Source organism: Rhinopithecus roxellana, chromosome 4 (genome assembly GCF_007565055.1).
Source record: "Rhinopithecus roxellana isolate Shanxi Qingling chromosome 4, ASM756505v1, whole genome shotgun sequence".
NCBI classification, from domain to species: Eukaryota; Metazoa; Chordata; class Mammalia; order Primates; family Cercopithecidae; genus Rhinopithecus; species Rhinopithecus roxellana.
The window spans coordinates 16,408,205-16,429,678 of record NC_044552.1 but is presented as its reverse complement, the minus strand read 5'-3'; positions in this window follow the sequence as shown (position 1 = coordinate 16,429,678).

Sequence of the window (21,474 nt, the reverse complement as noted above, 5' to 3'; positions counted from 1 at the left end):
CAATGTGTTTTCCAGCAAGGTCCCCAGGTGAGCCACAGGAACATGACGCTTTCTGGAAACTGGCTGGCTGGATGTCTGCTGTTTATTCTGCCCTTGCAACACAGCAGATCGAGACCTAAACTTGAGGGTACTGATAGTAGAACCCCATGTCTTTGGTTGCTTGTCTAAGCCATATTCACCAATCTAGTTTTCATTTAAAAGTTAGTATGCTGCTGGGCGCAGTGGCTCACACCTGTAAAAACTCCAGCCACTTTGGGAGGCTGAGGTGAGTGGATCACCTGAGGTCAGGAGTTCGAGATCAGCCTGACCAATATAGTGAAACCCTGTCTCTACTAAAAATACAAAAAAATTAGCCAGGCACAGTGGCAGGCACCTGTAATCCCAGCTACTCAGGAGACTGAAGCAGGAGAATTACTTGAACCTGGGGGGCAGAGGTTGCAGTGAGCCAAGATTGTGCCTCTGTGCTCCAGCCTGGGCTACAGAGCAAGACTTCGTCTCAAAAAAAAAAAAAAAAATTGGTATGCTGACTACAATCTAAATCCTGCCTTATTTCTTAATTGTTTTGGTGTTACTTAGACATAGGTTCAACTGCACATTACAAAATACACAAAGTACCTGTAGTTTAAGCAAGCCTATTTCTCTGCTTCAAAGAAGTCTAGAGGTTAAAGTTGGCTAACATCAAGGACCCAGGCTGCTTCTACCTTGTTTCATCATATGTGTCTTCCATATCCATGGTTACTTCATAATCCAAGATGGCAGCTCCAGCTTTAACCACCACATCTACATCCTGGAAAACAGAAGGTAAGGGGAGAAAGAAAGTTCAAAAGACTTAAAACAGCTGTCTCTCAAGGAAGAGTCCTATAAGCCAACAAACACTATAGTGGTTGCCGGAACTTGGTCACCTGGCCACACCTAGCTACATGGGAAGCTGGGAGATACAGTCCTTATCTGGGAAGCCAAGTTCTATTACTATGGGAAAAAATAGCAGAAATCGGGGGATAAATACAGTTTCTGATATAGTCTATCCCTTTTGCTACAAAAAATATCCAAGTGTATCCTTTCCCCACACATAGCACACTCAGTCCTAATGCAAAGAAGACTACCCCAAGGGCCCAGTAGTTATATCTGGGGAGACATACAGGCCTCTCCTTCAAGTCTGAATGTGGCTCTTTGTCATCTAGCTACTTAAAAACTAAAGAATAAGCAATCCGTCCTCTCACGTACCTGATGTGCAATGGTGAAACAAATACAAACGTTAGGAAAAGGGGATGCAAAGCATCAGCAAGAGCCAGTTCTCTGGCCACTATCAGATTCTGCTGGGAAGTATTGCAAAGACTCTCTGTCTGCCTTGGAGGTATCATCCCTTGGTTGCCCTGGGTCCACTGTCTGGGAGGAACTCCCCAGTTCATTGTCTCTCATACCCTCTGGCTTTGCCCTCCTGGCCCTCCATGACCACATCCAAGCCCCATTTGGCAGAGCTGCAGATCTTTTGTTGCCTGCTTCCTGCTGATGCAGATTTGGGAACCAGAGATTGCTTTCATAGGTTTTTCAGTCTAGGCTAATGGGTTTTTTTTTTTGATAATTCAGTCCTCTCAAAAACTTAGATGGATTTCTAGTCAGTTCCATGTGCAATGAATTAATCCCAGCCCAAGTTATTTTCTAGACATGATGGTAAGTATGAAACTCTGGTTTTTACTTGCTGGCTTCTGAACTCTCTCCACCCCACTCCCTAAAGTTAACGAGGGATACCTGAAAACAATAGACTGGGGTGGGAGGATGAGCCCATTAGTGTCCTCTCCAGTTTTATATGGCACCCAGCATCAATCTTATCTCCTGCTGAGGCTGTAGCTTTGAAGCCACTGATGGTAACTTCAGCTGGGCGTAATGAAGCATTTGGCTTTTTATGTCATGCAGAGCTCCAGACTTGGACTGAAGTCTGTAGGTGAGGACCCCTGGCTGGGCAAGGCTATCTCTCCCAGCACTGCTGGCAGACAGGTTAGCTCGTGCCTGCATGCATGTTACTCAGGTCTCTGCTGAAAGCAAGGAGAAATAGCCAACACACAACAACCTTCTGAAATTTTTCTAAGAATTCCCTATCATTGCAGCCATGGTGGGTACCTGGCCGGCCTTGCATGCACAGCAAGAGACAGGGTGACCAAATGTGCCTGGGACGAGCCAGCAGCTTCTGTCACAGATGGATCCCAGGGGAGGATGGGGTCAAGTGCATCCTCAGACTCCCAGGTGTGCCAGATTGCTTGACATGCCATATTTCACCAGTCATCAGAGCAACCCCCTGAGATTGTTGGCACCATTTGTCTGATGAAGAAATTGAATCTCAGTGGGCCGAAGTCACTGAAACGGGGTCATACAATTTTAGAAGTGGGAATTTGTTGTGTAGAAAGAAGTATATTTGGTCTTTGTCCCAGGTTCCTGGTACAGAGCTCCTTAACCCCTTGGAATTTTCCTGAGTGATAGGAGTGTCTTTTGATATTCATAACAAACCCCTTCCAATGACACCTGTGTTTACCCTAATGAGGTAACCTAGGGTGGGGCCCCTAGTTAGCTTCAGAATAGGGATGCTTACCAGAAGAACAGTGACCAGAGGATTGGAACTTTCAGCCCCACCCACCAACCTCCAAGACAGTTGGGGAGGGAGTGGGAGTCTAGAGGTGACACTCTTCAAAAACTCTTTTTTTTTGAGACAGAGTCTCGCTCTGTCGCTCAGGCTGGAGTGCAGTGGCGTGATCTGGGCTCACTGCAAGCTCCATCTCCCGGGTTCACGCCATTCTCCTGCCTCAGCCTCCTGAGTAGCTGGGACTACAGGTGCCCGCCACCACACCCGGCTAATTTTTTGTATTTTTAGTAGAGACAGGTTTCACCGTGTGAGCCAGGATGGTCTCCATCTCCTGACCTCGTGATCTGTCCACCTTGGCCTCCCAAAGTGCTGGGATTACAGGCATGAGCCACTGCACCCAGAACACTCTTCAAAAACTCTTGAACAACAAGATATGATGAGCTTCTGGGTAGCGAATGGATCTCTGTGCAGGGAGGGTGGTGTACCTTAACTCCACAAAGAGTCAACGCTTCTACACTCAGGACCCTTCTGGACCTTACCCTATGCACCTCTTCATCTATACCCTTTGTAATATTCTTTAAAATAAGCCAGGAAATGTAAGTTGTTTCCCTGAGTTCTGAGAGCTGCTCTAGCAAGTAGGGTCATGGAAACTCCCACTTTATAGCCTGTTGATCAGAAGTACAGGAGGCTCAGACACAATTGGTGTATGAAGCAGGGGCAATCTTGCGAGACTGGGCCCTTAATTTGTGGGATTGAAGCCATCCTCACGGAGTTAACAGGAATTCTGGAGAGAATTCCTATTATAATAAGCATTAATCAGACTGCATTTGACCCACTTCCTTGTAACTGAAAGGCATTAGATACTGATCATGTGTATCCCCATTGTTCCTATACGTATCATTTTTGACGCTAAACTCCTAAAGCTTTTGTTTAAGTATTGCTTAAGTGTCTTTCACCTCCTGAATCCCAGCAAAACACCTGATGCCAACCAGTTTGGAGACCCATAAGGGAATGGAATCGGCACGAGAATACCATTTCTTCATTTCCCTGTCCCATAATTTCAACCTGCACTCTTTGACCAATCAACAATCTCCACACTCTGGCCCACCACAAAACCCTTAAAAATCCTAGTCCCAAACTCCTTGGAGAGATGGATGTGAGGTTTCCTCTTTTCTATTTGTTTGCCAGCCCTACAATGAAATCTCTCTGCTGCAACCTGGTATGTCGGCATATTGACACCACCACGCACAGCAGGCAGTGGACCTATTATGGTTACAGGATCTGATGCTAACAACAGGCAGATAGTGTCAGAATTGAACTGAATTGTAGGACACCCACAGTTGGTGTCAGAGAATTGATCATAGTAGGAAAAAACCCACACATCTGATGTCAGAAGTGTTCTGTGTGAGAGCGTAGTCACAGTCTTTTCTCAGAGACTTGAACCCAAACCTGTTTGTCTTCAGCATCTGTGATTTGTAACTGCATGTTTATTCACTGTCATTAAGCATGCACATTGTCTAAAGATACAGTGCTACAGGCTCCTGGGAAAAGCAGCAGTCTCCTTTTCTCCTTCTCACTTCCAGTTCCCCGAAGGTAACTACTTATCAATAGATCCTCTAGAAATTTATCTCTGCATCTCTAAACAACATGTGTATCTTGCTGCTACTTGAGTTTTCAGTTTCAGGCATTACCTTTGGACTTCCTATTATAGATGACAAGAATTTAGCATCCTTTCTCCCCTCTACTTCTCTATCAACCCTACCACACATGTGAACACTCTCCACCACCCATCCTTCCAGTATAAGTAAAAAGTAATTTTGATTCAATCAATATTCATGTGCTTGCAATATTATGATCATATACCTGCTGCATAGTATATTATAAACAATCTTTTGTCATTTTTGGAATTAATAATTTTATTGTTCACAGCCACTCTTATTGGTCTGTGTATTATTGGCCAACTGCACATTCTTCAGTTTGCAGAATCTTGCAAAAAAACTAGTAGGAGTGAACATTCAATATACGGCAGGAACTATTCTAAGCACTTCAACTGTGTACATTTTTTTCACCTTTTATTTTATTTAGTTTTTAGAGACAGTGTCTCGCTCTGTCACTCAGGCCGGAAGGCAGTGGTGTGATCATGGCTCACTGCAGCCTTGACTTCTCAGGCTGAAGCCATTCTCCCACCTCACCCTCTCAAGTAGCTGGCACTACAGGTGCACGCCATTTAACCTGTTTAATTTTTTTATTCTTTGTAGAGACGTAGAGTCTTGCCGTGTTGCCCTGGCTGGTTTTGAATGCCTGGCCTCAAGTGTTCCTCCCACCTCAACCTCCCTAAGTGCTGGGATTACTGGTGTGAGCACCTGCACCCAGCCCACTTCAACTATTTTTATTAATTTCATCCTTATTCATGTCCTATGAAACAGGTGCTTTTATTCCCACTCTACATATGAGAAACAAAGAGACTTAAGTAATCTCCTCAAAGTTATACAACTAGTAAATGCAGAGCTGGGATTCAAACTGTGATACTTCACTGCTTCCATTTTTGTACACAGCCCTGAATTTTGGGGGATTCAACCATTTTGGTGACCACAGGGAACTCTCTAGAATGGACATGCTATTTTTTCTGCCAGGCATACATTCCCCTAATTTTTTTTTTTTTTTTTTTTTTTTTTTTTTTTTTTTTTTTTTGGAGGACTTCCACATTACCTCTACTGTTGCCCCATGTGGCTTAGGAGGTAGGGTTTTTACTCTGTGTACCATCTTCGGGCTTAGCATCCACTTTGTCATCTTCCTAGTCAGCCTTTTTTGTGTGATGCTAGGAAAGGGCACTAATCCCATCAAGGGGGCCCCACCCTCATGACCTCATCTAACCCTCAATTACCTCCCAAAGGCCCCATCTCCAAATACTGTCACATAGTGGGTTCGGGCTTTAACATATGAAGTTGGTGGAAACACAATCCAGTTCATAGCACTCGCCAATGGCTGCCGGGGTTTGGGTCATGGAGCCCACGGGAGGATTTTCAGCAAGGAGGAGGTCAGCAAGGAGGAGGTTATCCACAGGGGGCCCCAACACCAACACCAGGCAACATTGAGCAGGGGATAGCGCTGGTGAGGCATATCCCTGGGTAAAAGGGCACTTTTGGTACAGATTTGAAAAGCTATTTCTACCTTGAGTAGTTTCCAAATAAAATGGAAAAACCTGGATAAATAATGCCTGGCACCATTAGCATCTGGCGTGAGCTGACAACTGAACGAACCAGAGAGTCCCAGCATGTGAGTGCACAAGAGGCCCTGACAGCCATCCCCAGAGTTCCCAAATGCTGCTCTGTGGCATTTTCAAAGGTCTCTGGAGAAATGAGAACCAGAAGAATGATGAGATAAGTTTTTATAAAACTAAGGGTTTTTTCCCATTTAAGGGAATAAAATTTATGTTGTGTTTTCTCATTTTTATATCTTTTTATTTGGTACTAAAGTTTTCTTATAATGAAATTATAGTTATTGTAGATGCTAAGCATTTTTTCTTTAATAATTTTATTTGGCCATAGTAAAAAATGATCACCCCTGGAAGTTGCTGTTATCACTGGCATCTCAACATCTGGAAACCCCTGAATGAGTCCAGCTTTTTAATTTAACAGAACAGAAGTGAGGCCTCTGGCAGGGAAGTGTCTTGCCCAAGGTCACAAAGCTGGTTAGCAAATACGGGCATTGGACCTGAGAACTTGATGCCCATGCTCCCTCCTGCCCTCCTCCTCTTCTCAGGGGCACTGCACTGGTATAATATGAGGAACGCCGTGTTCCTCATATGATTGGTGAGATTTCTGATGACCCATAAAACGCGTAAGGAGAATAAAAGTCTCGTGTTGACGTCAGCGACCAAGGGAGCCCATCACCTGCAGTCCTGAGGCTGTACCTGTTAAGGAGTCCTGCTCTGCTCTCCTAACGCCTGCATTCACTATTGGGTACTGCTGTGTTCCCTCCCTTTGCCAGCTAGAAAATCTTTGATTTGTTTTCAACTGCTTTTGTGGGATGGACAAGGCAATCCTCATGCAATGAAGGAAAAATAACGTTGGCTTGAAGACTGCCCACTCTGAACGTCTTCCTATATTGTTATTGTGGAAAAACCCCACATAGAGATGAGCTCTCAGGAACATCACAAAATCTCCCGTGTTCTCGAAAAACCATGATTAATTAAGCTACTTCAGAAAATACTGATAGACTGACAGACCCCTAACTAGCCTGACACAAGCAGATGCCACTATATTGATCTGGGGGGCTTGGGGATCAGGATCTTATTTGTATTTTTCCTGATTCCTCAGAATGAGGGACAGGGGTTTTATGTTCTTAGCTGGAGGATTGCAGCAGGGAAAGGCATTTCCTATGGACTCATGTATTTTTGCCAAGTAAATGTCATAGTAAATAATATTACACAGAAAAAAGAAAAATTAGATTTTTCTCATACCTAACTCAAGCTGGAAATTTATTTTTCTCCAATTTATTGCCTTCAGACCAATAAGTCAGAATTTTGAGAAACAATATGCGTATATGTATATGAACATGAATATATATGTATGTGTGGATATATATGAATGTGTATATGAATATGAATGCACATATGAATATATGTATATAAATATGTGCATGTATATGTGTATACACACACACACACACACACATTTCAATCTCCAGGAGAAACTTGGACGGCTCCAGGGATCACCATGGAGATCACCAGGGATCTCCAGGAGAAACTTCACAGGCTTCAGGGATCACCAGAGAACTGAATGTGTTTAATTAGGGCAGCATTACAAAGTGGTTATGACTGATGAGCTGGAGAGACTGAAGTCACTAAGAAAGCAGCAGGATTTAACCCCACTTGTGGGAACCAGCCTCCATGAGGACTCCCAGTGATTCTTCGTTTTTTTTTTTTTGTTTTGTTTTTTGTTTTTTTTGAGACGGAGCCTCGCTCTGTCGCCCAGGCTGGAGTGCAGTGGCACGATCTCGGCTCACTGCAAGCTCTGCCTCCTGGGTTCACGCCATTCTCCTGCCTCAGCCTCCTGAGTAGCTGGAACTACAGGCGCCCGCCACCACACCCGGCTAAATTTTTTTTGTATTTTTAGTAGAGATGGGGTTTCACCGTGTTAGCCAGGATGGTCTCAATCTCCTGACCTTGTGATCCACCCGCCTCAGCCTCCCCAAATCCCCCAGTGATTCTTTGTTGGTTTCATGCCCTATGTAATCACTAGGACATGGATGAGATGAGAGCATGTAACATACGATACAAGGTCATGAAAGGCACTGTACCTTTCATGTACTACCTTGCTCTCTTGGATCACTCATTCTGGAGGAAGCCAGCTTCCCTATCATGAGAACACTCAGACAGCTGGAAAGGGCCACCTGGCAAGGAACAAGGAACAAAGGCCACGTGCTACCAGCCAGCAAAAATTGGGCACCAGTCCTGGAATCAGATCCTCCAGCCCCATCACGCTTTCAGATGACTGCAGCCCAGCCAGCAACTCAACTCGTCTCATGAGCGATCCCATCTGTATATAATTAATATATATGTATTAACTGAGACATATTTCACATGCCATAGAACACATCCAAAGTACGTAGTTCAATGGTTGTTAGTATATTCACAAAGTTGTGCAGACATTACCACAATCTAATTTTGGAGCATTTTTATCACTACAAAAACAAACCCTCTACCCATCACCTGATACTCCCCATTCTCACTCTCCTCCCCAGCTCTAGGAAAACAGTAATTATTTGGTTTCTATAGATTTGCTTATTCTCGCCATTTCACATTAATGGAATCATTTACTATGTGGCCTTTTGTGTCTGGTTTCCATCACTTAATATGACATTTTCATGTTTACCCATATGGTAGCATGTATCAGGGTTTCCTTCCCTTTTATGGCCAGATAACATTCTAGTAGATACAACACATTTTGTTTATCCATCATTCACTAGTTATAGGACATTTGGGTTGCTTCCAATTTTTGGCTTTTATGAATAATGCTGCTAATGAAGATTTGTGTACAAGTTTTGGTACATAAATATTATTTCATTTCTCTTGGGTATATCCCTAGGAGTGGAATTGCTGGGTCATATGGTAACTCTATGTGTTATCTTTTGAGGAATTGCAAGTCTGTTTTCCAAAGCGGCTGCACTATTTTACATTTCTAGCAGTATTGTATGAGGCTTTCAAATTCTCAGTTTCCTCACCAGTAGTGTATGAGGCTTTCAAATTCTCTGCTTCCTGAATTCTGCTAATTCACTAACACTAATTATTATTATCTGTCTTTTTTATTATAGCCATCCTTGTGGGTGTGAAGCAGTATCTTGTGGTTTTGATTTTCATTTTCCTGATGGTTACTGATGTTGAGCATCTTTCAGTATGCTTGTTGATCATTTGTATAACTACTCTGGAGAAATTTTTATTTATATCCTTTGTCCACTTTTTAATGAGATTACTTGTGCTTTTGTTATTGACTCATAAAATTTCTTTATATATTATAGATACAAGTGCCATATCAAATATATGATTTACAAACATTCTCACATTCTATGTGTTGTCTTTTTCTTCATGGTATTCTATGAGCACAAAAATTTATAATTTTAATGTAATCCTGTATATATATACATATTTTTTTCTTTTGTTGCTTGTGCTTTTGGTATCATATCTAAGAAAATATTGCCTAGCTCCAGGTCATGAAGAATATACTCCTATTTTCCTTGAAGAGTTATATAGTTTTACCTTTTACATTTATGTCTTTGATCCATTTTGAGTCTTTTTTTTTGGTATATGGTGGGAGGTAATTGTCTGATCTCATTCTTCTGCATGTGGATATCTGGTTGTTCCAGCACCATTTGTTGAAAAGACTTTTCTTTCCCCATTGGATGGTCTTGGCGTCCTTATCAATAATTTGGGTTTGTTTCACATAGGTTTATTTCTAGACTCTCATTTCTATCCCATTGATCTATACAGCTATCCTTATGCCACCACTGCACTGTCTTGATTACTGGTGTTTCGTCGTAAGCTTTGAAATAAAGAAGTGTGTGTCCTACAACTTTGTTCTTCTTTTTGAAAGCCACAAATTCCTAGTTTGTAAGTTTATCGAAGAATCGCCTTTATTCAATCTTCAATTGTAAAAGACAGTTTTGCTGGACGTAAGATTCTTCATTCACAGGTTTGAATTTTTTGTTTTTCCCATCACTTTGAATACAGCCTTCTGGCTTCTTACTTTTGATGGGGAATCAGCATATTGAGGATTAAGTCAATTAATTTTATTTGAGTTCCTTTGCCTATGATGAGTCGTTTTTCTCTTGTGGCTTTCAAGATTGTCTCTTTATTGCTGGCTTTCAATGTTTTGATTATGATATATCTGAGTGTGGCTCTGTTTTAACCCTACTTAGAATTAATTGTATTCCTTGGATGTATAGATTAATTCTTTTTAAGGAATTTGGGGTGTTTTCAACCATTATTTCTTCAGACACGTTTTCCGTTCCTTTCTTTCTTTCCTTTCCTTCTGGCACATCCAGTATGCATATGTTGGTGTGCTTAACGGTGTCCCACATTGCTCTGAGGTTCTGTTTATTTTTTATTTTTGTTTCTCCAATTCATAATCTCTATTGATCTATCTTCGGGTTTGCTTATACCTTCTTCTGCCAGCTCAGATCTATTTTTGAGCCTCTCTAGTAAATTTTTCATTTCAATTATCATACTTTGCAACTCCAGAATTTTTATTTCATTCAGTTTTATAACTTCAATCTCTTTATATTTTCTATTTGGTGAGGTATTACCATCATACCCTCCTTTAGTTCTTTGGCCATGGTCTCCTTTAGTTCTTTGAACATGTTTATAATAATTGCTTTGAAGTCTTTGCTATGCCCAATGTCTGCATACCTCATGGGCTATTTCTATTGCTTGTTTGCTTAGGTCACACTTTCCTGTTTCTTTGTGTGTCTTTTTTTTTTTTTTTTTTTAGACAGAGTCTTGCTCTGTCACCCAGGCTGGGGTACCTTGGCATGATCTCAGCTCATTTCAGCCTCTGCCTCCTGGGTTCAAGCAATTCTCCTGCCTCAGCCCCCTGAGGAGCTAGGATTACAGGCATGCACCACCATGCCCAGCTCATTCTTTTTTTTTTTTTTTTTTTTTGGTATTTTTAGTAGAGATGGGTTTTGCCATGTTGGCCAGGCTGGTCTCCAACTCCTGGCCTCAAGTGATCCGCCCATCTCGGCCTCCCAAAGTGCTAGGACTATAGGCATGAGCCACTGTGCCTGGCCTTTTTGTGTGTCTGATAACTTTCATCAAATATTGAACATTTTAATTAATATATTGTAGCAACTCTACATACTGATTTCTCTCCCTGTGGGGACTGTATATTTGTTCAGTGTCTTGCCCTGACTAGTTCAGCGAAGTCTAGTCTCCTCCATTGGGCAGCCTCTGACGTCTCTGCCCAAACATTTTCCCTCTCAATTTTATCTGTACACCTGTGGTTTTCTGTGGGTCACCCCGGGTCAGCTCAGATGGTTAGTCAGTCTCTGATTTGTCAGAGGTTGTACTTAAGCCCCTGAACCAGTCAGGTTTGCACCACTGGATCTGTGTGTGGCTTCGAGACTGCTTTCACTGTTCAGGGAGTTTGTGAGTTTGCCTCGTGTTCAGCCAAGGAATAGTAGCTCAGAAGTTCCTCTTCATTCACCCTTCAGAGGACTCAGCTCTGGGCAAGCACACAGAGCTCCTGACCACCTGGGAGGACTGTGGGTTTAGCTGGGATCCCTTTGGTTGTCTCTTTCTTTGATCTCCGCATTAAGTTTCTGGCTAGTCTGCCTCTATTGGTATCACACTCAGTTGTTAATCTCCACTAATTGCTAGTTGACTGTTCTATTGTTTTCAATAATTACCTAGGGCCTTAAATTGCTCAACAGTCTAATCCAATTAAAGTAGAGCCCCTTGGCAAGGACGGTGTGTTGTGAGTCTTGAAACTGGCTCCAACGCTTTCCTTGGCAGAAACTTTGCACTAGGGAGCAGGAGCTGGAGATGCAAGAAGATGGGGACCCGGCAGCCCTACCTGGGTCCTCTTTACCAAGAAGGAGCTGCGTGTGTATGGGAGGTGAGAGCTTGTGCCATGACAGCTCAGTATAGATCTTCTGTGAGCCACAGCTGGGGGCAGGGAAATGAAGGATAGGATTTACCAATATTCACCAGCTACCAAATCTACCTGGAATAGTTCTTTCACCTCCAGAAGCTGGAAGAGATGGAAGCTGCCAAGCCCACCAGAGCAGTTCTCCCACAACACAGTGCTGGAGGGAATGGGAGACTGCATTTTTTACCAGTCCCACCCAGATCCTTTCTCTGTAGGGGTGGGAAAACAGGCTCCACTACCTGGCGGCCACCACCATTCAGTATAGGATTTCTGCAGCATGGAGCTCTGGGAAATAGATCTACCGATATTCAACGCCTGTGGAATCCACTGGGAATAGCTCTTCTACCCCAAGGAGCTGGGGGAGACGGAAGCTGCCACTCAGCTTTCAAATTCTTTGGAGCAGCTCCTCTGCAACACAAAGCTATGGTGATGAGGGGAAGCCCTAGCTCAGTGGATAGCCTCCCCCGTTCTTACTGTGTTTGCGTAGGTTTGCTTTGTTGTAAGCACTTTGATCCATCTTCAGAGATTTTGGCTGATCAGATTTTGCTAACTTTGATTAGCTTAATAGCTGTCCTTCTGGGAGAGAACTTTCCCCAAGTTCCTCACACTGCTGCTCTGCTCCAAGGTATGTTTTTAAGTAGGAAAAAAGTCTGTGAGGAAAAGCAATATATATAATGTGCCACTATTGATAAAAAAGGACAGAGGGAGAATGATAGATATATTCACTCATATTATGCTTAGAATATCTCTGAAAGCATATACAAGATTCTGGAAGCCACTGTCTGGTTCTGGGGAGTGGAATAGGATGGCTAGGAGACAGGCATGAGAAAGAGACTTCCCCAGTATATCCAGCTGTACCTTTTGAATTGTGAATATGCAAATATGTTACCCATTAAAATATAAAACTATAATTAAAATTTTGAGGCCGGGCACAGTGGTTCACGCCTGTAATCCCAGTACTTTGGGAGGCCAAGTCAGGATGATCACAAGGTCAAGAGATCAAGACCATCCTGGCTAACATGGTGAAACCCCATCCCTACTAAAACAAACAAACAAAAACCAAAAAATTAGCTGGGCATGGTGGAATGTGCCTGTAGTCCCAGCTACTCAGGAGACTGAGGCAGGAGAATCCCTTGAACCCCAGAGGTGGAGGTTGCAGTAAGCCGAGATCGTGCCACTGCACTCCAATCTGGGCAACAGAGAGAGACTCCATCTCAAAAATAAATAAATAAATAAATAAATAAATAAATAAATAAATAAATAAATACAGTTTGAACTGATTTTTTAGAAAACCACAAAAAGTATCCTAAGTAACAAGAGCTTGATTTTCAAGGAGCAGATTGAGGACTTCAAGAGGTATTGGTAGATTATTTTAAATATTTTTGATTATTTTTAAATGGGCAAACAGAAGAGTAATTAATATAATAAAATAGAATCAGACCATTGTAATACTCAGACCATTAATAGAATAAAATGAAATAGTTAAATAAAGAAACCTTCCCAATTATCAGATCAGGGCTAACCTCTCCACAGCTTGTCCTTGAGGGAGAAGACCTTAAGTCAGGTAAAGCTATAAGCTTTATATAAGTTCCAGTCAATTTCCATGACTTAGATGAGGAATACCTCATTGAATTTTAGAATAAACATTTTATTTGACCCATGACAGGGTTGAAGTTTTGGTCCCTTTCCTCTGAGAAAGCTCTCTGATCCATGTGAGTTTGCCCCATGCTCCCCAGCAAACTTCAACATACTGAGAAACACGGGTAAAATGATCCCTGTCAAGCTCCACCCTGCCAAGAAAAATGTCCCAGAACACTATTTCTCTAAAATAATGAGTGTTGACATGATTTACCCTATGTATTATTTTTTAGGGTCACTTTTAGACAATATAGTAGGGTATACAACCATTAATCAATTTCCTATTTGGGTACGTGAGAATACTTTCTAATTTTACCCTATTAAGAAGGAAATTGAAATGTCCACCTGATAGTCAAGTCTTTAGAAATATCTATCACTATGTATTTAGAATAAATTTTTGGAGCAGAGTTGCTCAGAACAAAACATATAGAGATATTAGGAATTTTTAATAAACATTACCCAGTTACTTTCTGCAACATATTAAATTCTCCAAAGACAGTCACAATACATCTCTCATCCTATACACGCTTCTGCAATGCAGTGTGGACTTGTTATTCCTCTGTCAAAACGTATTCCTCTCCACCTGCTTTGGTGGACCTTGTGACCGCTTTGAGCGATGCAATATGGTGGAAGTGACGCTGTGCCCATGGATGTAACTTTTAATTGGCCTGTCAGCTTCTGCTTCCCGCCCCTTGGAAAATGTGCATTAAAAAGGCACACTCTCTTAAAAACTAGCCATTTTGCTGAAAAATGGCAAGTTACATGCAGAAGCTATGTGTAGATGTCTCACTTGAGCCCAACCTGAGCTCCCAGCCCACAGCCAGTGCCAACTGCCAGCTATAACCATGTATGTGACCCATCTGGGATGTGCGAGCCCACATGAGCCACCAGATGACTCCAGTCCCAGCCAACAACATGCATAGCAGAAGAACCATCCAGCTAAGCCCAATGGACACACAGAATCATAAGAAGGAATAAAATGGTTGTTGAATATTGTTTTAGGCCACTGAGTTTGGGGTTCGTTTGTTACTTAGCAATCAATAACTCAACACTCTCCAAAAACACTGCTCCAATTTATATTCTCATCAGCGGTATATAAAAATGTTTCTTTCCCCAAATCCATGCCCACTCTTGGTATGTTTTTTCATCTTTGCAATGTAATGGGTGAACACTGCTACTTAATATTGGTTTGGGCCAGGCACAGTGGCTCACGCCTGTAATCCCAGCACTTTGGGAGGCCGAGGCAGGCAGACCACAAGGTCAGGAGTTCAATACCAGCCTGGCCAATATGGTGAAACCCTGTCTCTACTAAAAATACAAAAATTAGCCAGGCATGGTGGTGCGAGCCTGTAGTCCCAAATACTCAAGAGGCTGAGGCAGAAGAATCACTTGAACTAGGGAGGCAGAGGTTGCAATGAGCCGAGATCGTGCTACTGCACTCCAACCTGGTGATAGAGTGAGAATTCATTTATATATACATATAAAATAAAAGATTATAAGGCTAGACAAAACAGCTTCTGCCTGGTTTTGGTAGCACTCCTCCTTATTAGAGTGTGAAGATGCATACCCAGAAAGAAGTCACTAATATCATGACAGTATTTTGTTAATTTACTTATTTTTCTTTCCTTTTTCTTTTCTTTTTTTTTTCTTCCAGACAGAATTTAGTTCTCTTTGCCCAGGTTGCAGTACAGTGGTGTGCTATCGGCTCACTGCAACCTCCACCTTCCTGGTTCAAGCGATTCTCCTGCCTCAGCCTCCAGGCACACACCACCATGCCCAGCCGATTTTTGTATTTTTAGTGGAGATGGGGTTTTGCCATGCTGGCCAGGCTGGCCTCGAACTCCTGACCTCAGGTGATCTGCCTGCCTTGGCCTCCCAAAGTGTTGGGATTACAGGCATGAGCCACTGCGCCTGGCCTATTTCGTTAATTTCTAAATAAATGACACAGATAATATGCTCCTTGTCTGTGCCAGGAAGGAGCAGATTTAGTGGCAGGTAGAGCAGGGAGAAGCGGCACATAGGTGGACGCTCAGCTTCTCACTTGCAGGAGCAGCAGAGTAAACTCGCTTATGAGCACAGATACCACGGAGGGAAAGACGCTGACTGAGCCGCACAGTCATTACCAGCGTGTGTAGAAGAGACAGAAAGTCATGGTGGACCACAGTTCTTCCTTCTTGGTCCTGTGTTGGACCGACTCCACTTCTGACACCAAATGTGTGGGCTTTTCCACAGCACGATCGATGCTTCAGCGCCAGGGGGCAGCTGCCTTTCCTTTGCTTCTGGAACTGACTTCCGGGAGTTAGCACAGACCCCACAGGGTGAGGGCGCAGCCCCATTAGACAGCTCCCTCCTCACACTACTGCTGCCAATGAGTGGCCTGGGCTCCGATGCTTCTGTCCGGTGAATACAGATCTAGGTGTTCCCACGACCCTCCCCTTCAGGCTTGATAATTCACTCACAGAACTCAGGAAAACGCTTTACTTGCATTTACCAGTTTGTTGTAAAGGGTGCAAGGAAGAACCGCGAAATAGAAGAGGCGCACAAGATGAGTGATGAGAGGGGCTGACATGGAGCTTCCTGACCCTCTCTGGGTGTACCACCCTTCCAGCACCTCTGTGTTCACCACCCCAGAAGCAAACCGCATTGTTCAGGGATTTGGGGAAGTTTCATTATGCGGGTACAATTGATTAAATTCTTGGCTGTTGGTAATTAAAAATCTCTGGCTCCTCTCCGTTCCTTGAAGGTCAGGATTAGAGCTGAAAATTCCCCCTTTCTAATCACATGGTTGATTCCTCTGGCAACGAGCCCCCAACAGGAGTCACCTCCATAGCATAAACTCAAGTGTGATGAAAGAGGCTCATTATAAACAACAAAAAACACGCCCATCACTCAGGAAATTCCAAGCTCTGTGCCAGGAACTGGGGAAAAAGACCAAATATATATCCCTTCTTATTCCACAGTCCCGTATAAGCAACATCTACCTAAGCCACTGGCTTCTAAATCTGTCTGGCCATGACTCTTAAATATATTTTATATCCCAGCCAAGTACACAGTCACCACCCACACATATCTATGTATGTGCACAAAACTGTATGTATGTTTCATAAAACTGAAACCAGATTTCACGTAAGTTCTAGTAAATCATACTCACCCTTACCATATACAATAGACCAATATTTTCAATTCAGTTCATTCATTCCTATTCCATTCTGTTTCTTCATCTTCCTTTACATTTTAAATGCTGGCTTCAGCCCACAAAACTGATTTCTCAACCCACTAATGCATCCCAAGCCACAGTTCAGAAAACACTGTGTTCTCCATGCCAAGACTCATAATATCTCCTCTCTGAGACTTTACAAAGCAAAGAGAGACAGGAAGACACCCTCTGCAGAGACAAGTAGCCTCCTGGACCAGCAGGAAGCGACATGAGCATGAGATGTAAAGAGAACAGAGTTCGGTGAGCACCAAACCATCCAGAACCAGAGCAGATGGCAAAGGCAAGCCTCCATCCCTTTCAGACAGGTTTCTCCTTGCCAAACTGCTGAAGGCATGTTTTTCAGGCAGCCTCTTGTTTCCAATGGTGCCCAGCGACTGTCTTGGCCCCACACCTGCTCTCAAGTTTGTTCTTGAGTCTCTGTGGAACCCTCGGCCAGTTGCACTTCTGCCCAAGGCCCTGGGCTCGTCCTGAAAAGGCCAACTTCACAGAGTCAGTGGCCTCACCTCCTGACACTCCAGAGCCAACGAGTTGACCCTTACAGAGGTCTCTGACCTAACTAGGGAGTTAGTCAGAAAAGAGGGTTCTGCCTCAGCAGTGGAAAAGGGATTTGTGTGGCTTCATTCTGACTAGAAGCAGCAGTCCTGTTCCAGAAAGGCTGGCAAAGGGCTTTGTTCTTAGAGATGTACGCAGCCCATGAGTCTGGAGACAGATGTTCTTTGTTATTCTATGAAACCATATGGCTTTTTACACGTTCTTTCTTCTTCGCTGGGTTAAATTGCTATGGCATTGTCTCACTTCTAACATCTGTGTGATGAAAATGCTCATTTGAGGGCTTGTGGAGCTTGAATAGCGTCCAGGCTGCCGGGGACTTGCTGCCCCATGTAGGAGGGAGAGAGGCAGGGCATTGCTGGAGCGCAAATTAGGTCAATTCACGGAGCACAGGAAATTAGCGATGCAATCGGTGTTTAGAGGAAGAGAATTCTGACTTAACTCTCCTGGAATATGGTTTAACCTGGACTCCTTTGCCTCCTCTAGAACTTGTATATAATTTTTAGATGATATTTATAGGGTTTTGTTTTTCATATTGTAAGTTCAATACATGCTTAGAAAAGAAATAAATCACTCATAATGCTACTACTCAGAATAAACCACTGTTATTATTTTGATTTTTTTTCTCCCAGTCATTTTTGTCCCAGGTATGTATGTGTATGTAAACTTGACATATATTTTTGTCATTAAACTTTATATAAGTTTATATGCAATTTTGAAAATCTGTCTTTTAAGTTTACCATTATATTAATACGTTAAAGGGCAAATATCTCTTTTATAACATCTCTCCCCTCCTATCACTCTAGCCACCTTTAATGCTTCCAAATGCCTAAATGCCACCTCTCCATGTAGAGACAGTTTTGCTTCTGTCTCTCCATCATGAGGCAGGCTTCAAACAGGAAGAAATCAGGACACTAAGGTTCTCTGAAGCCATGTTCTAGACCCACCAGAGGCTAACAGGAGAGAATGACATGGCATTCAAACTGAGCCTTTGTGTGACTGAAGAGTGTTCAGGATTTCGCCTGGGCCAGATAATCCTTCAGGGTTTCACCTGGGCCAGATAATGGGCATGAGATCAGTTCCTTCTATGTTTCTAGGAAATGAGGGCCTGGAACTGCCTTGAAAGCGAGTGCAAAGCAATCTCCTCCTGCATAAACGGCGATCTTAGGATTGGAGCTACAGGATAGGGACATTTCTCTCTCCTGTTGCCAGAAGGACCCGTCTATAGAGCCCACACTAGAAAAGGCCATTTGCAAAGAGAAAAAGGAACAGGTACTAGAACAGGGCCACAGTCTGCACAGAAGAACCTGCTTGATGGGAAACATGGGGACTGGATGAGGATGCAGCAGGCCAACTGAGGATTCCTTCCCAGAATGGTATCCCCCAAGAGCCGTTGTTTCCTGCTGATGCTGACCTCGGGTACAGTGTGTTCCTGCCTCTTAAGTCTCCTCTACAACTGCATCCCTTGGGCCCCACCAGCCCCAGTCCACACCCTTCTGACTCAGTAAATGCAAATATTTAACCAGGAGATAAGGGCCTTGGTCTGCTTGACACGTTAGTTTTGTTTTTTAAAGAGAGATATGTCTTTCAAGACAGCACATTTCTGACTGTATCAACCATCTAACGCCACTGATAATATCTGATGTTGTGGGCTATGAAGTGACAGAGTTAAATACTTTGATCTTCCAAGCCCCCTTCCGTCTTTGCCGAATCGTTTCCTTCTTTGCTTCTTTGTGCTAAATATTAACTGGGTCAGATGGATCATTCTGATCTGTGTTACTCCGTAAAGATTCAAGTCCCGCCTTCAGATGCAAAGTCCAAAGAAGCCAAGATGAATCTCAAGTTCAATTATAAATAACTCGCAAAAAAGGGAAAGGAAATGAGATCAAACTTTAGTCATTTTCTTCAGGACAGTTTTCTCTTCTTTTTCATTGTGTGCAGTTTCACATCAGGAGAATTTCTGTTGCAAATCAGATCCAGTTCTGCCTTTGAAAGAGGCACCAAAATATAGCTCGTGGGAAGAAGCAGCATCTCACCTATGAGGATGCACTTGAGGACCAGCTAGTGGCTGAGGTGGGAGGATTGCTTAAGTACAGGAGTCTGAGATCAGCCTGGGCAATGTAGCTGAGAATTTATTGCATTGTTCTTCTTCTTCTTTTTAATAGATAGTCTCCATCTGTCACCCAGACTGGAGTGCAGTGGCGCCATCATAGCTCTCTGCAGCCTTAAACTCCTAGGCTCAAGCGATGCTCCCACCTCAGCCTCCTGTGCAGCTCCCCATCCCAAGATGCCTAAACTTTGGTGGGCATGAATCACAGGGGCAGCTCCTCAAAATCTACAATTCTGCCAGGTTCTCACCCTAAGATGCTCAGTCCAGAAGAACTCCAGGTGATCCTATTGAAAATGAGTGGGGCCCAGTCTTTGAGAAACATTGTGGCAAATAAGAGGAGAAAACCACTGTCTTTAGCAGCCCATTAGCCTCAGTGAGGACAAAAAGGGGGTTGAGAGGCGGAGATATGTAGGCAGTAATACAGACCTCTCATTTAAGAAGTTAGTGGGCCAGGCATGGTGGCTCATGCCTGTAATCCCCGCACTTTGGGAGGCCAAGGTGAGAGGATCATGAGGTCAGGAGTTCGAGACCAGACTGGCCAACATGGCGAAACCCCGTCTCCCTCTGTTGCCCAGGCTGGAGTGCAGTGGTGCAATCATAGCTCACTGCAGCCTTGAATTCCTGGGCCCAAGCAATGCTCCCACCTGAGTGGGTCCCCACCGCAAGATGCTTAGTCCAGAAAACTACAGGCATGCACCACCATGCCCAGCTAATTTTAAAAACCTTTTTTTTGGTAGAGATAGGGTTTTGCTATGTTGCCCAGGCTGATTGCCAGCTCCTGGACTCAAGCAATCTTCTCACCTCCGCCTCCCAAAGCGCTGGGATTGCAGGTGTGAGCTCCATACCTAGCCCTAGTGCATTGTTCTTGATGTTTGTTTTGTATTAAATACGATATGTGTGTGTGTGTATCTGTAATTTCATAAATGTTTATTTTTCTTGCAGAAAATTCAGACAATAGAGATAAGCAGAAAGGGGGAAAAAGGCACTGGTAGTCCTCCCACTCGAAGACTTAGCTCCAAGAGCGCCCGACAGCTCCTGCTTCCCAGCAGTCACAGCCTTGTGTTGCACCCTCCCACATGCGGTCAGGGATGGCTGATGGTATATGATGAACGTGACCAAAGGTAACTTCTGAGGCTAGATCATGAATGACACTGCAGCTTCCACCTATAACCAGGGTTTTCAACAGCCATGCTGTTAACGCTTTGGACCAGATAGTTATTTATTGTGGGGGCTGTCCTGCACATTGTAAGATGTTTAGCAGCCTCCCTGGCCTATGCATCAGATGTCAGTAGCACCCTTTGCTCAATAGTAAACATAAAATAACATCTCCAGGCTTTGCCAAATGTCCTCAGGATGAGGGAGTGTAATAGTCCATTCTCACATTACTATAAAGAAATACCTGGGACTGGGTAATTTATAAGAAAAGAGGTTCAATTGGCCCATAGTTCTGCAGGCACAGGAACCGGGAGCATGGCAGCATCTGCTTCTGGGGGGCCTCAGGGAGCTTTTACTCATGGTGGACAGCAAAGCAGGAGCAGGCAGCGAAACATGGTAAAAGCAGGAGCAAGAAGGTGGGAGATACCAAGCACTTTTAAGCCAGATCTCATGAGAACTCACTACCATGAGGAGGGCCCCAAAGGATGGTGCTAAACCATTCATGAGAAATCCACCGGGATGACAATTTGTCATGAGATTTGGACGTGGACACAGATCCAAACCATATTAGGGGGCAAAACTGCTCCCAGCTAAGAACCACAGACCTAGACTCTTGGCTTGCAAGCTCAGGGGAAAACAGCCAGCATGCTGTGGCAACAAGCAGCGCAGTGAAGAAGAGCATGTGGAGAGGAGCTGAGGTCTCCAGACAGCCACTGGCACCCGCTGGCTGCCATCGTGAGGGTGTCGCCTGCAGAGTGGACGCTTTTGCCCTGCTAAGCCTCCAAGTAACTGCCAGCTTCATGAGACACCCCGAGACACTCCCACATTCCTAACCCGTGGAAACTGCAAGATAATAAATAATGATTATGCTTTAAAAGCCACTAAGTTCATGGGTAATTTGTTTAATTGACTTTCTTTGTTGAGTAATTACTCTTGTTGTTTGCATACTGAGTCCGAATTCCTTTTCCTTCTTTGGGAACATTTCTCTAGGGTCTAGGTCAAAGAGTGAAAAATGAGATCAACTGGATTGTTTACTTATTACATAAAATCATCCTGTGGAATTAAATTATTTGTAACATTTCAA